Below are 14,962 nucleotides of genomic sequence, written 5' to 3' on the forward strand. Positions count from 1 at the left end.
TATATCACATTGTTGGATATGATCAGTGTAGTCATAATTTGATAACTGAGCACGCATCTTTAAATATCTACATCATCAATAATTATTAATAATAATCTATATCACATTGTGGGATATGATCAGTGTAGTCATAATTTGATAACTGAGCACGCATCTTTTAACATCTACCTCATCAATAATTATTATTAATATCTTATATCACATTGTTGGATATGATCAGTGTAGTCAGAATTTGATAACTGAGCACGCATCTTTAAATATCTACCTCATCAATAATTATTATTAATAATCTATATCACATTGTTGGATATAATCAGTGTAGTCATAATTTGATTACTGAGCACGCATCTTTTAATATCTACCTCATCAATAATTATTATTAAGATCTTATATCACATTGTTGGATATGATCAGTGTAGTCATAATTTGATAACTGAGCACGCATCTTTAAATATCTACATCATCAATAATTATTAATAATAATCTATATCACATTGTGGGATATGATCAGTGTAGTCATAATTTGATAACTGAGCACGCATCTTTTAACATCTACCTCATCAATAATTATTATTAATATCTTATATCACATTGTTGGATATGATCAGTGTAGTCAGAATTTGATAACTGAGCATGCATCTTTCAATATCTACCTCATCAATAATTGTTATTAATATCTTATATCACATTGTTGGATATGATCAGTGTAGTCAGAATTTGATAACTGAGCACGCATCTTTAATATCTATTTCATCAATAATATTATTAATACTCTACATCACACTGTTGGATATAATCAGTGTAGTCATAATTTGATAACTGAGCACGCATCTTTAAATATCTACCTCATCAATAATTATTATTAATAATCTATGTCACATTGTTGGATATGATCTGTATATTCATAATTTGTTATAACGCATCTTTTAATATCTACCTAATCAATAATAATTATTAATACTTAATGTTGGATATGATCAGTGTGATTTTGTTAGATTTACTGTATACAAGAGATCGAGTCGATGGGTTTTGAAAATGTGTTATTCTTTTGTTCCTAATTACCCTATTGATTTGTATCCGTTTGCTGTTTAAATTTATAATTTTAAGAACGCATCGTTTATGATGAACGTGTGCCGTTGTAAAAATAAAAATATTCCATATCTTTTTATGTTTGATATGTATTGTAGGGGCCATCATGAGACATGCTTTGGCTTCTATTGAGGGTCCCAGTTCTTCTTAACAGAATAAATGTGCAGTTAATGAATAATTTGATAAATGAGGACGTGTGTTTTAACATCGATCTATTCAGACCGTAATACTCTTCCAGAAATGATATGTTGCTATAATAGGCCTATGACAAATTTCCATTACATTAATAATTCAATTAAGATTTGAAATGTGTCAGAAACACTAAAGAAATCCAGTAATTTTATTGATTAATAATTATTTATACCATTTCTGATGAACGAACAGAAAACTAAACTTGCAGCCAATCAAAAAGCTGCTGCACTGTATAAGTAGGGAATTTTAAGTAGGAGTTGTTTTAAATGTCATTGGTCTCGGCTAATCAGTTATTGCCATTTGACTATGATAGGCATCTTTATTACCAAACAATATTAAAATATAATGACTTCCTTCACTTTTTACAACCTAGTTTGTGTTTTAAAATGTCAATTTTGGATAAATTTACAGATTTTACTATTTAAACTGCGTAAACTTAATGCAAACTTTAAAAAAACACCCACAAACATCATCCAAACAACTTAATATTGATTATACCACTACAAGAACTATAAAAGAGGACAATTTATGAAATAATTTCATTGAAATATCTCTAGGTTTGAATTTTTAGGGTAAAAGATGTCAATTTTGGATAAATTTACAGATTTTGCCATGTAAACTGTGCAAACTTTAAAAAAACACCCCACAAACATCATCCAAACCACTTAATATTGAGTATACCACTACTAGAACTATAAAAGAGGACAATTTATGAAATAATTTTATTGAAATAGCTCTAGGTTTGAATTTTTAGGGTAAAAAATGTCAATTTTGGATAAATTTACAGATTTTACCATGTAAACTGCGTAAACTTAATGCAAACTTTAAAAAAAAAACCACAAACATCATCCAAACAACTTAATATTGATTATACCACTACTAGAACTATAAAAGAGGACAATTTATGAAATAATTTTATTGAAATAGCTCTGGTTTGAATTTTTAGGGTAAAAAATGTCAATTTTGGATACATTTACAGATTTTGCCATGTAAACTGCGTAAACTTAATGCTAACTTAACAAAAACACCCCACAAACATTATTCAAACAACTTAATATTGATTATATCACTACTAGAACTGTAAAAGAAGAGAATTTTTGAAATCAATTTATTGAAATAGCTCTGAAGTTTGACTTTTTAGGGTGAAAAATGTCAATTTTGGATAAATTTACAGATTTTACCATTTAAACTGCGTAAACTTAATGCAAACTTTAAAAAAACACCCACAAACATCATCCAAACAACTTAATATTGATTATACCACTACAAGAACTATAAAAGAGGACAATTTATGAAATAATTTCATTGAAATAGCTCTAGGTTTGAATTTTTAGGGTAAAAGATGTCAATTTTGGATAAATTTACAGATTTTACCATTTAAACTGCGTAAACTTAATGCAAACTTTAAAAAAACACCCACAAACATCATCCAAACAACTTAATATTGATTATACCACTACAAGAACTATAAAAGAGGACAATTTATGAAATAATTTCATTGAAATAGCTCTAGGTTTGAATTTTTAGGGTAAAAGATGTCAATTTTGGATAAATTTACAGATTTTGCCATGTAAACTGTGCAAACTTTAAAAAAACACCCCACAAACATCATCCAAACCACTTAATATTGAGTATACCACTACTAGAACTATAAAAGAGGACAATTTATGAAATAATTTTATTGAAATAGCTCTAGGTTTGAATTTTTAGGGTAAAAAATGTCAATTTTGGATAAATTTACAGATTTTACCATGTAAACTGCGTAAACTTAATGCAAACTTTAAAAAAACACCCACAAACATCATCCAAACAACTTAATATTGATTATACCACTACTAGAACTATAAAAGAGGACAATTTATGAAATAATTTTATTGAAATAGCTCTGGTTTGAATTTTTAGGGTAAAAAATGTCAATTTTGGATAAATTTACAGATTTTGCCATGTAAACTTAATGCTAACTTAACAAAAACACCCCACAAACATCATTCAAACAACTTAATATTGATTATATCACTACTAGAACTGTAAAAGAAGAGAATTTTTGAAATAAATTTATTGAAATAGCTCTGAAGTTTGACTTTTTAGGGTGAAAAATGTCAATTTTGGATAAATTTACAGATTTTACCATTTAAACTACGTAAACTTAATGCAAACTTTAAAAAAACACCCACAAACATCATCCAAACAACTTAATATTGATTATACCACTACAAGAACTATAAAAGAGGACAGTTTATGAAATAATTTCATTGAAATAGCTCTAGGTTTGATTTTTTAGGGTGAAAAATGTAAACTTTGGATAAATTGACAGATTTTACCATGTAAACTGTGCAAACTTTAAAAAAAAACACCCCACAAACATCATCCAAACAACTTAATATTGATTATACCACTACTAGAACTATAAAAGAGGACAATTTATGAAATCATTTTATTAAAATAGTTCTAGGTATAAATTGACACATTTTACCATGTAAACTGTGCAAACTTTTAAAAAACACCCCACAAACATCATCCAAACCACTTAATATTGATTATATCATTATTAGAACTATAAAAGAGGACAATTTATGAAATAATTTTATTGAAATGGCTCTAAGATTTTTTTAGGAGTGAAAAATGTCAATTTTGGATAATTGACAGATTTTACCATGTAAACTGCGTAAACTTAATTAAAAAATACCTCACAAACATCATTCAAACAATTGAATACTGATTATACCACTACTAGAACTATAAAAGAAGACAATTTATGAAATCATTTTATTAAAATAGTTCTAGGTTTGACATTTTTGGGGTGATTATGAAATAATTTTATTGAAATAGCTCTAGGAATAAATTGACACATTTTACCATGTAAACTGTGCAAACTTTTAAAAAACACCCCACAAACATCATCCAAACCACTTTGATTATATCATTATTAGATAGAACCATAAAAAGAGGACAATTTATGAAATAATTTTATTGAAATGGCTCTAAGATTTTTTTACTAGGAGTAAAAAATGTCAATTTTGGATAATTGACAGATTTTACCATGTAAACTGCGTAAACTTATTTAAAAAATACCCCACAAACATCATTCAAACAATTGAATACTGATTATACCACTACTAGAAATATAAAAGAAGACAATTTATAAATCATTTTATTATTAAATAGCTCTAGGTTTGACATTTTTGGGGTAAAAAACCACTTAATATTGATTATCACTAAAACTATAAAAGAAGACAACTTATGAAATGATTTTATTGAAATAGGTCAAAGTTTGACCTTTTTGGATAAATTGACAGATTTTAAAGTGTAAACTTTACAATGCAAAAAAGGCCATCTGCAAACATCCTTCAAACCACTTATTATATTAAGACAATATTAATATTTGAAGCAGATATAAAATGATGCATACTCAGTTATCAAATGACTAGGCCTACACTGATCATATTTGATATTGGTATATAGACAGTTAATATTAATTATTGTTGAGGTAGTTCAAACTATGATTACACTGATCATATCCAAAATTGTGATATAGAATATTATTAATAGTTATGGAAAAGATAGATATTAAAAAACTAAACAGATCATATCCAACAGTTTGATATAGATTATTAATATTAATTAATGATGATGCAGATATTAAAAGATTTTTGCTCAGTTATCAATTTATGACTACACTGATCATATCCAACTATGTGTTATAGATTATTAATAATAATTATTGATGAAATAGATATTGAAAGATGCGTGCTCAGTTATCAAATTATGACTACACTAATCATATCCAACATTGTGATATAGATTATTAATAATAATTATTGATGAGGTAGATATTAAAAGATGCATGCTCAGTTATCAAACTATGACTACACTGATCATATCCAACATTGTGATATAGGATATTATTAATAGTTATTGATAAGGTAGATATTAAAAAACCAAACAGATCATATCCAACAGTGTAATATAGATTATTAATATTAATTATTAATGAGGTAGATATTCTTCTTCTTTATTGTATCAAACAAAAACAATTTCAATACAAAAGGTAGCCAAGATATAGCCGAAGCTAATCAAGCTTGGTACCTTTTATCTTAACTAACTTAAGCTACGAAATTAACAAATGAATAACAGAACTTAAAAGAAAATAAAAATTTGATAACGTCAAAAACCAAACAAAAAATGTTGAATAATAAATAAATAACATAACATAACATTAAGTGCTGTATGTACTATACTGTAATAAACAAAACCATATCAGTTCAATAGATCTGATGAATTAACAATATATAAAACATTGTAAATTATAGATTATTCTTTTATATACTTAAATAAAAGTAATTCTAAAGATGTATGCTCAGTTATCAAATTATGACTACACTGATCATATCCAACAATGTGATATAAATTATTAATAATAATTATTGATGAAATAGATATTGAAAGATGCGTGCTCAGTTATCAAATTATGACTCCACTAATCATATCCAACATTGTGATATAGGATATTATTAATAGTCATTGATAAGGTAGATATTAAAAGATGCATGCTCAGTTATCATATTATGACTACACTGATCATATTGAACAATGCAATATAGATTATTAATATTAATTATTGATGAGGTAGATATTAAAAGATGCATGCTCAGTTATCAAATTCTGACTACACTGATCATATCCAACAATGTGATATAGATTATTAATAATAATTATTGAAAGGTAGATATTAAAAGATGCGTGCTCAGTTATCAAATTCTGACTACACTGATCATATCCAACAATGTGATATAGATTATTAATAATAATTATTGAAAGGTAGATATTAAAAGATGCGTGCTCAGTTATCAAATTATGACTACACTGATCATATCGAACAATGTGATATAGATTATTAATATTAATTATTGATGAGGTAGATATTAAAAGATGCGTGCTCAGTTATCAAATTCTGACTACACTGATCATTATCGAACAATGTGATATAAGATATTAATAATAATTATTGATGAGGTAGATATTAAAAGATGCGTGCTCAGTTATCAAATTCTGACTACTGTACACTGATCATATCCAACGTGATATAATATATTATTAATAGTTATTGATAAGGTATATATTAAAAAACTAAACAGATCATATCCAACAATGTGATATAGATTATTAATATTAATTAATGATGATGTAGATATTAAAAGATTATTGCTCAGTTATCAAATTATGACTACACTGATCATAACCAACAATGTGATATAGATTATTAATAATAATTATTGATGAAATAGATATTGAAAGATGGGTGCTCAGTTATAAAATTATGACTACACTGATCATATCCAACATTGTGATATACTGTAGGATATTATTAATAGTTATTGATAAGGTATATTAAAAGATGCGTGCTGTTATTAAATTATGACTACACTGATCATATCGAACAATGTGATATAGATTATTAATATTAATTATTGATGAGGTAGATATTAAAAGATGCGTGCTCAGTTATCAAATTATGACTACAATGATCATATCCAACAATGTGATATAAATTATTAATAATAGTTATTGATAAGGTATATTAAAAGATGCGTGCTGTTATTAAATTATGACTACACTGATCATATCGAACAATGTGATATAGATTATTAATATTAATTATTGATGAGGTAGATATTAAAAGATGCGTGCTCAGTTATCAAATTATGACTACAATGATCATATCCAACAATGTGATATAAATTATTAATAATAATTATTGATGAAGGAAATAGATATTGAAAGATGCGTGCTCAGTTATCAAATTATGACTACACTAATCATATCCAACATTGTGATATAGGATATTATTAATAGTCATTGATAAGGTATATATTAAAAGATGCGTGCTCAGTTATCAAATTCTGACTACACTGATCATATCGAACAATGTGATATATTATGATATTAATATTAATTATTGATGAGGTAGATATTAAAAGATGCGTGCTCAGTTATCAAATTATGACTAACACTGATCATATCCTACATTGTGATATAGGACATTATTAATAGTTATTGATAAGGTAGTTATTAAAAGATGTGTGCTCAGTTATCAAATTTTGACTACAAAGATCATATCCAACATTGTGATGTAGATTTATATTAATATTAATTATTGATGATGTAGATATTATAAGATGCATGCTAAGTTATCAAATTGTTACTACACGGATCATATTTGATTTTGTGATTGATGATATATTCATATAAAGAGTGTACAATACTCACAGTATTTTTTAATCCATCCACATGAAGAAGAGACACAAGAAGAGTTGTTTGAAATTGTGAAGCCTCACAACCTTACTAATTGTGATGACATTTAATATAATATTACAGCCATACACAAACAGTAAGGTAGTTAGGGTCACTACAATCTATTAAAATAATTAACATTAATTTAACTGGAAACATTGTTAATTATCAGTTTGAGTTTGACTTTTGTCTCTTTTGTTGTAGAATTGAATCTCTGTTTATCCATTGCTTTCAACCTGAAAATAAACAGGCCTAATACCTTGGCATTAGCAATGAAATCAACTTACACACTGATGAATCTTAATACTCCTACCTACCTATCTAATATTTTATATAGATAGGCTGTCTATGACCCCCCAGCCTATCCCTAGCTAGGCCTATGCCTCTCTAGACCATTCTGCTGGCTAGCTAGCAAGGCCCTAGGCCTAGTCCTATAATTAATAGCACAGGTCTCATATAGATAGGCCTAGAGTGTTTAGACTGAGCCTGGTGGTTATATGCCTATTTAAACTAGGACTAGGAGGCAGGCCTAATCAGCCTAAACTAAGGCCTAATAAACTAGTCTAGGCCCTAACTAGAATACATAGAGCTAGCTAGTTAGGCAGCCTAGGCCTAGCTACTTATTAGCTAGTAAGTAGGCCTAGCTAGCTAGCCTACCAGTTCCCTAGTAGGGCCTAACCAGGTGGGCCTAGCCTAGCCTACTACTCTAGGCTAGATCTTTCTATTTCTAGGCCTAGCTAGACAAGGCTAGCCATAGTAGGCCTAGTAGTACTAGGCCTACCTAGTTTTTAGGCCTAAACTATTAGCTAGAGTAGAGAGATGCTAGCCTAACTAGGCCTAGGCCCTAGCTAGCTAGCTAGGCCTAGACTAGGCTAGCCTATAATATAAATAGGCCTGCCCTCTACTAGGCCTAATCTGCCCTTTTTGGAGGCTAAAATATCGTCTGAAATAAGCTATGACCTACAAATATAGCTTAACTATCTGTTTAAGGGTGACACTGATGATGGGTAATCAATAAAATATGCTTCTAAATCTACCTTTTTGGCTTGCAATCATAATATCCAGTCTAGCCTAGGCCTAGGCCTGCACGGATCAGGTAGCGAAACGAACGAAGTGAGAGCAGAGAGCTGAGGAGGAGGAGGCCTCCTCCTCGGCCTAGGTTTCAGGCAGAAAAGAACATCTTGAGTTTGTGTAATTATATATCTATTTATAGTTATTTTAAAATATATCCCTAACATTTAAAAAATTATATATATTACTGACAATTAATTCTAAGAATGATACTCTATCTAATGATATAATCAATTAAATGTATTTTCCGTACGAAATTAATTATATACGAGGATGGCATAAGTGATAGTTCTCTGTTATCAAAAAACAACTACCAGTCGGAAAGCCGCGTTGGTAACGCATCACTGATTTCATTCATTGTGAGGGCGCGCTTCGTGGAAAATGTTGGAATTTTTGCTATTTTAGTACACTTTGAAAATTGTATAATTTTGATATTAGATGAAATCAATAAACGTATTTCAATAGTTGAACTGCAAGCGTAAATAATGATAAAAACTGTGATCTAAATTCCACAGTTTTTTTGTTTCGAGAAATATTATTATTTTGTGTATAAACTTTTTTATTTATATTTTTTTTTAAATGATGGTAAAAAATCATTAAATTTCATATTTTCTAGATAAGGTTTCAAGGCGAATTTAAAATCCTTTCAAGATAAACTATTAAGCTATCTATTAAAATAAAAATCTAATTTTAAGCTTTCTTGGGATGCAACTCCCACTAATCAAACCAAACCTACTACATTTCTGTTCAGTTACGATCGAAAAACCGCCATTTTGAAACTTTGTTTACGTTTTACGAAGCTGGTACGAATCGACCCGGACCGAATCGTGTCCCTGTTTAATCCGGCCTCACAGGCCTAAGGTTTCAATCTGCTGTCCGATTATTGTTCTATTTGGTTTCTGAGCTAGGAAAGGCCTACTTAGACTAGCTACTATAATTACTTACTTAACTTCTAGCCTAGCTAGGCCTAAAAATAGTATTTTCTAGGCCTAGTTTAGGCTAGGCTGATAGTAGTTTGTGTTATAGGGCCTATAGTAGCTGGAGTAGAAGTAGACATAATCTGGGTATTCCATAATCTAGGCTGGTAGGTCTATCCCAGCTCATATACCAAGCAAGAAGAAGCCTGAAGAAGAACCTAGGCCCAGAAAAAATTACAAAAACTGTTAAAAAACAATAAATTGAAAAACAAAGTGCCAAAAGATAACCCATTTTCAATTTATATATAAATATGGTGGGGAATGTTATTTATAAAATCAAGCATCTTTTGTTTGAGAGACTCAACCATGTATTTTTATATGGTCATGTTTTTAAAAAAGATAATTATTAGCCCATCATTTACCTGAGTATTGTTAATTAGTTGGTACTTATAAGTATATCAATATCTGGCAGTAAATGTCACACTTGTATACAGAAATATTCTATTACTTTATTAGATACAACTTACATTTCACACAAGCAATACATTTTTTCTTTTTATGTATACATATACAGAATGTGAAAAAATACAACCTTTCAAACAATTACTGATACAAATAGTAAATACTACTGTATATAAAAACTTCTAATAGCACCTTGTTCATCAGACATAACAAACTAGCTAGGCTTAATACTGTAAATATAAAATATGCCACCATATGTACTTTTTGAGATATCATTTTTACTCGAGTCTTACTGTTAATTGTACTGATTTTATGATTGTTTTATGTTTATATTGTATGCATCTGTGCGACTCTGGTTAATAAAGTAAATCAATCAATCAATTGCAACTTAATTTATATCTTTATAAAAAATTTACTGATCTGAAACACTTCTACAACTTAAATGAATATAAATTTATATGTTATATTAGCGAATAAAATGAAAAACTATCAGCAATGATATTGAAATCGAGAAAACCACTTTACAGCTTCCACCGTCCAACCTCATATTGAAGAACGAGATAGAAAATCTTGATACCAACAAAAAACCTGAAATGAAAATGAATAGCTGAAATGTAAAGAACTATTTAAATAATTGTCACTATGACGAAAACATTTTCTTAAATACTGTATAATTATATAATTATTCCACAACCTGAAAACATATTCAGATAAAATATGACTGTACTGTAAGCCTACCATAAAAAAGCACTAAACACAAAACTTCCTTGTGTCTGTATATTTATTGTATAATTATTAATACAGTAAATAAATTGTACCCATCAGTTGCCAATAATGAGGATATTTAACTATATGTCAGGCTGCGATTGGCTTAATTATCCTTCCCAACGCATCTTCAATATAGAGTAGGATTAACGAAACTTTAATAATACTACATTGTAACTAAAGTATTTTAATTATCAACATGTTACTAAGGCTAAGCCTAGGCCGATATTACGACAACGATCCACCAGGTCGTGCACACACCCACACCTGCAACAACCACAATCAACACACCATGCACCACACACGACGGAACTAGTGCCGCGAGACGTAACAATTATGTGAAATGAGGACCTTTTTTAAAATGTTCGCTGTAGGAAGCTTAAATAGGGTTTCAAGCCAATTTTAACGTAAAACAGACTATTGATACTTACTCTATCCATATACGCCGATTTTTTGGTAATTCACTGTATGGGATGCAAATCCCACTAATGGAAAATTTGTAAACAAACACAAGTTAGAAAACTTCAGCTTTGACGGCTGCACACGAACTTTGGAAAGAAACTGTCACTGACAACAAATCCAACAAATTATTCCGAAAATTAGGTGACCTGCGACATCTTAAACATATAAGGAACTGATCTTACCATATATGGTTAATTTTTCGCCTATTAATGTTTATTAAACAGCTATAAATTGACGTATACTTTATGCTAATGTTTTCGCGCGAAAAGTTGATGCCTCTGTGCCGAGAGAGGGCTTCTAAAATTAATGACGTCATGCGAAGTCGAAAATTTCGCGATAACGGTCATATTTCCCAACGCGGCTCTCCGACTGTACATACTATACCTGAAATATGAAATAACAGGCCTATAACATGATTAATAATTCATAGTGTGAAATTAAGTAAGTATAAAATTATCTAGCAATTTTATATTAAAAATAATAATTTTAAATAAATTAAGGAAAAATATTTAAGAATGATAGCACAAATTAACAATTAATTTGACAAATTAATCTCTGAAATAGGAAACACGATGTGAATTAGGGGTTTTCCCCTATGCAGCAAAAAAATCAGGTCGAAAATATCGCGTGGGAAATTCCGAAGTTTTAGAAGAACACCGCCCCCACAACCAACGTATAGGCGGCGTCCGCATCCATCGCAGGTGGGAAGTAACGAAAATACAAGAAATTTTGCATAATAATTATAATAACTACTGTATATTATCATATTACTTTATACAATAAAGAAAGAACATAACATTCGGAATAGGCCTAAGAATAAATTAATTTAGCGTTCGGAAAAATTGCTAATTGGGGTCGACCGTGATTAAACCATGGGGTTCTACTATGTTCAATAATATTAGCCTATTAATACCAATCAGTGCCTTTGTTGTTTTAATATTTGATTATAATAGTTTAATCCACTAACTGGTCAAAGTCCAACACGAGTGATACTCCAGTCATACGTTATGAGGACATAACGCTGCAAGATTTCTTTTTACTATAGGCCTATGTGACAGACAAATCTCCGGCACAATACTCTTGGAATCTAAGATCAGCCGAACTAACCTGACATTGGTATATACCGATTACTGACAATCGGAGAGGTAGCGTGATTTTATGGTTGTATTTTTTTAGGTTAACTTATGCCTACTAATTAAGCAGAATGAAAAACAAAACATGCCCTAAACATAAATGAGCGGCATTATTAATTAGAGGCCCAGGGAATTAAGAGTGAATTCATTCTTTCCTGGTAGGCCTATGTTTGATAAAATGTGATGAATGGGAGGGGGCGGTCAATAGGGCTCAATGCCTGTTCGTGTTTTGATTTTATCTATTTATGAATTTGTTTTGTAGGCTATATAGAGAGATGACGACTCGCCGCCGTTTGATATCATGCCTGGTAATTTGCGTGGCCGTGCAAACGTTTTTTGGCCTCACATATATCTTTTCTAATAGCAACTATTATATGCATTCAATTGGAAAGTATGTGTTAGAAAATGAGATTGAGTTTCGCCATTCAATCAATTATTCTAAAAGAAAAGCAAGCAGACCACGTGATCATAGACCTAAAATTCCAATTATCAGGCGACAACCGCAGCAGAGACAAAAAGGACACAAGCGAAACAACTGTAATTTTTTTTTTTCTTATGTAGGATCGACCCACTTTTATTTCTTCATCAATAAAATGTTCGTTTACAATGCATTGCATTGCACATGAGTAATGTAATGATGCAATACAATATAACTGACATTAAATAACTTTCAGTACATCTGATATCTCACTCCTACCATTGCATTTTATATATAATAGTATAAGGAAAGAAGAAAAAAAAATACTTTCCTCTATGTTATACACTCGTTTTTCAATCCTTAACAATGTACGTATAATTTACCACAGAATTCTTTATTGTATAACTCTTTTTATCTCTTTCAGGCAATCAAAAAAAGTTATATTTTACTTTACCTAAATATCAATTTTATAAACGTTAATTTTATACCTTGCTAAATTGTTACGGTCCATATCTGACGACATTTTTGTTGCCTTTTCTTTATTTATTAAAAACTGACAATTGATTATACCTTCTAACTCAGCAGTGAACATTAACCATGGACATGTTTTAACAAGTCCTAGTCTATGTTTGACTTTACTTTTATAAACATAGAAAGTTAAAATGGAAAATATTTCATTAATTTTGACATCATATTTTCAAAGTACAATTTTCTCCCATGTAACTTCCTGAGTAAATTCAAAACATGTTTTCAGCATAGCGCAACATTTTACCCAGCAATGTTTTACTTCTTTGCATGTAAATAACATATGCTTTTCATTTTCAACCTCCTCATTACAATATTCACAATAATTACTGTTTGACAAATTCCATAATTTTAGCTTACACTTAGTTGGTAAAATTTTATGTAGCAGCTTAAAATTAAAGAAAGCCACTCTTTTTATGTGCAACATACTCTTAACTTTGTTTTTCCAACATAGATTCCAGTCAATAAAACAATTTTGAAGTTGGTTTTCCCATTTATCTTGTGTTTTTGGTATGCACGCTTTATATGCTACATCGATAAAAGTTGAATAGAATTGTTTGACAGTTGTATAATTTGAAGTAACATTAAATTTTTGTCTATTGTATCAACCTCTTTATGTATTTAACAATGTTTCTCAACCACTATAACTTTCCAGCTTCTCGGAATAGCGTCAATTAGTGCCATATATATTAACAAGGCCAACAGCCATAAGTCGCGTGCTAAAACGCATAGTGATACCGGACCGACAGACAGACCGACAGACCGACCGACCGACATAGTGAACTATAGAGTCGCGTCCACGCTACTAAAAATGCATTTTCCCTTCGTTTCAACAGTGAAGTTATTTCATTAATATGCTTAAATCTAGACTTAACCATAATATCTCCTACTGTTTTTATACCTGAATTCACCCAAGATTTAAATAATAGTGATTTTTAGTCGCGTGGACGCGACTCTATAGTTCACTATGTCGGTCGGTCGGTCGGTCTGTCGGTCTGTCTGTCGGTCCGGTATCACTATGCGTTTTAGCACGCGACTTATGGCTGTTGGCCTTGTTTGTTATGCATGACATATATATTCTCCCATAACCTCTTAGTTTTTATTTCACATATACATTGAGGATTTTTAGCATAAATATTATTAAACCGTATGCAGGCTTTAAGCATATTATTTATATAGAATGTATTCACATATTTGAGTGCATTATGCTTCTCAAAGTTTGCTTCCGTCATACTTAATGTATAATCAATTGGATATAAATTGTATAATGGAATACATTTCCACTTTCCTGGATCCGGGCTTAGTAAACGTTTTACCACCCAGCCTAACTTTAAAGATTCAATCATAGAGTTAAAGTCACTCATTTTAATCCCACCATTTTCAATGTTTTGTATCAAAGTATTTCTTTTAATTTTTTCTTTATTACCACTCCATAAAAATTTGTATAAAATCTTGTTAATTTCAGGAATAATAGATTTCGGCAAGTCTGTGACACTTGCATTATAAATAAGTTTTGATAACGCAGTGTTTTGATTACCGTGATTTTCCCAAAGAATGATATTTGTCTTTTTTCCCAAGTTTTAAGGATCTTTTTTAGATTTTCAATTTTCTCATACCAATTTTTTGTATTGCAAATA

The sequence above is a fragment of the Antedon mediterranea genome, chromosome 5, assembly GCF_964355755.1.
Source record: "Antedon mediterranea chromosome 5, ecAntMedi1.1, whole genome shotgun sequence".
In the NCBI taxonomy this organism is placed as follows: domain Eukaryota; kingdom Metazoa; phylum Echinodermata; class Crinoidea; order Comatulida; family Antedonidae; genus Antedon; species Antedon mediterranea.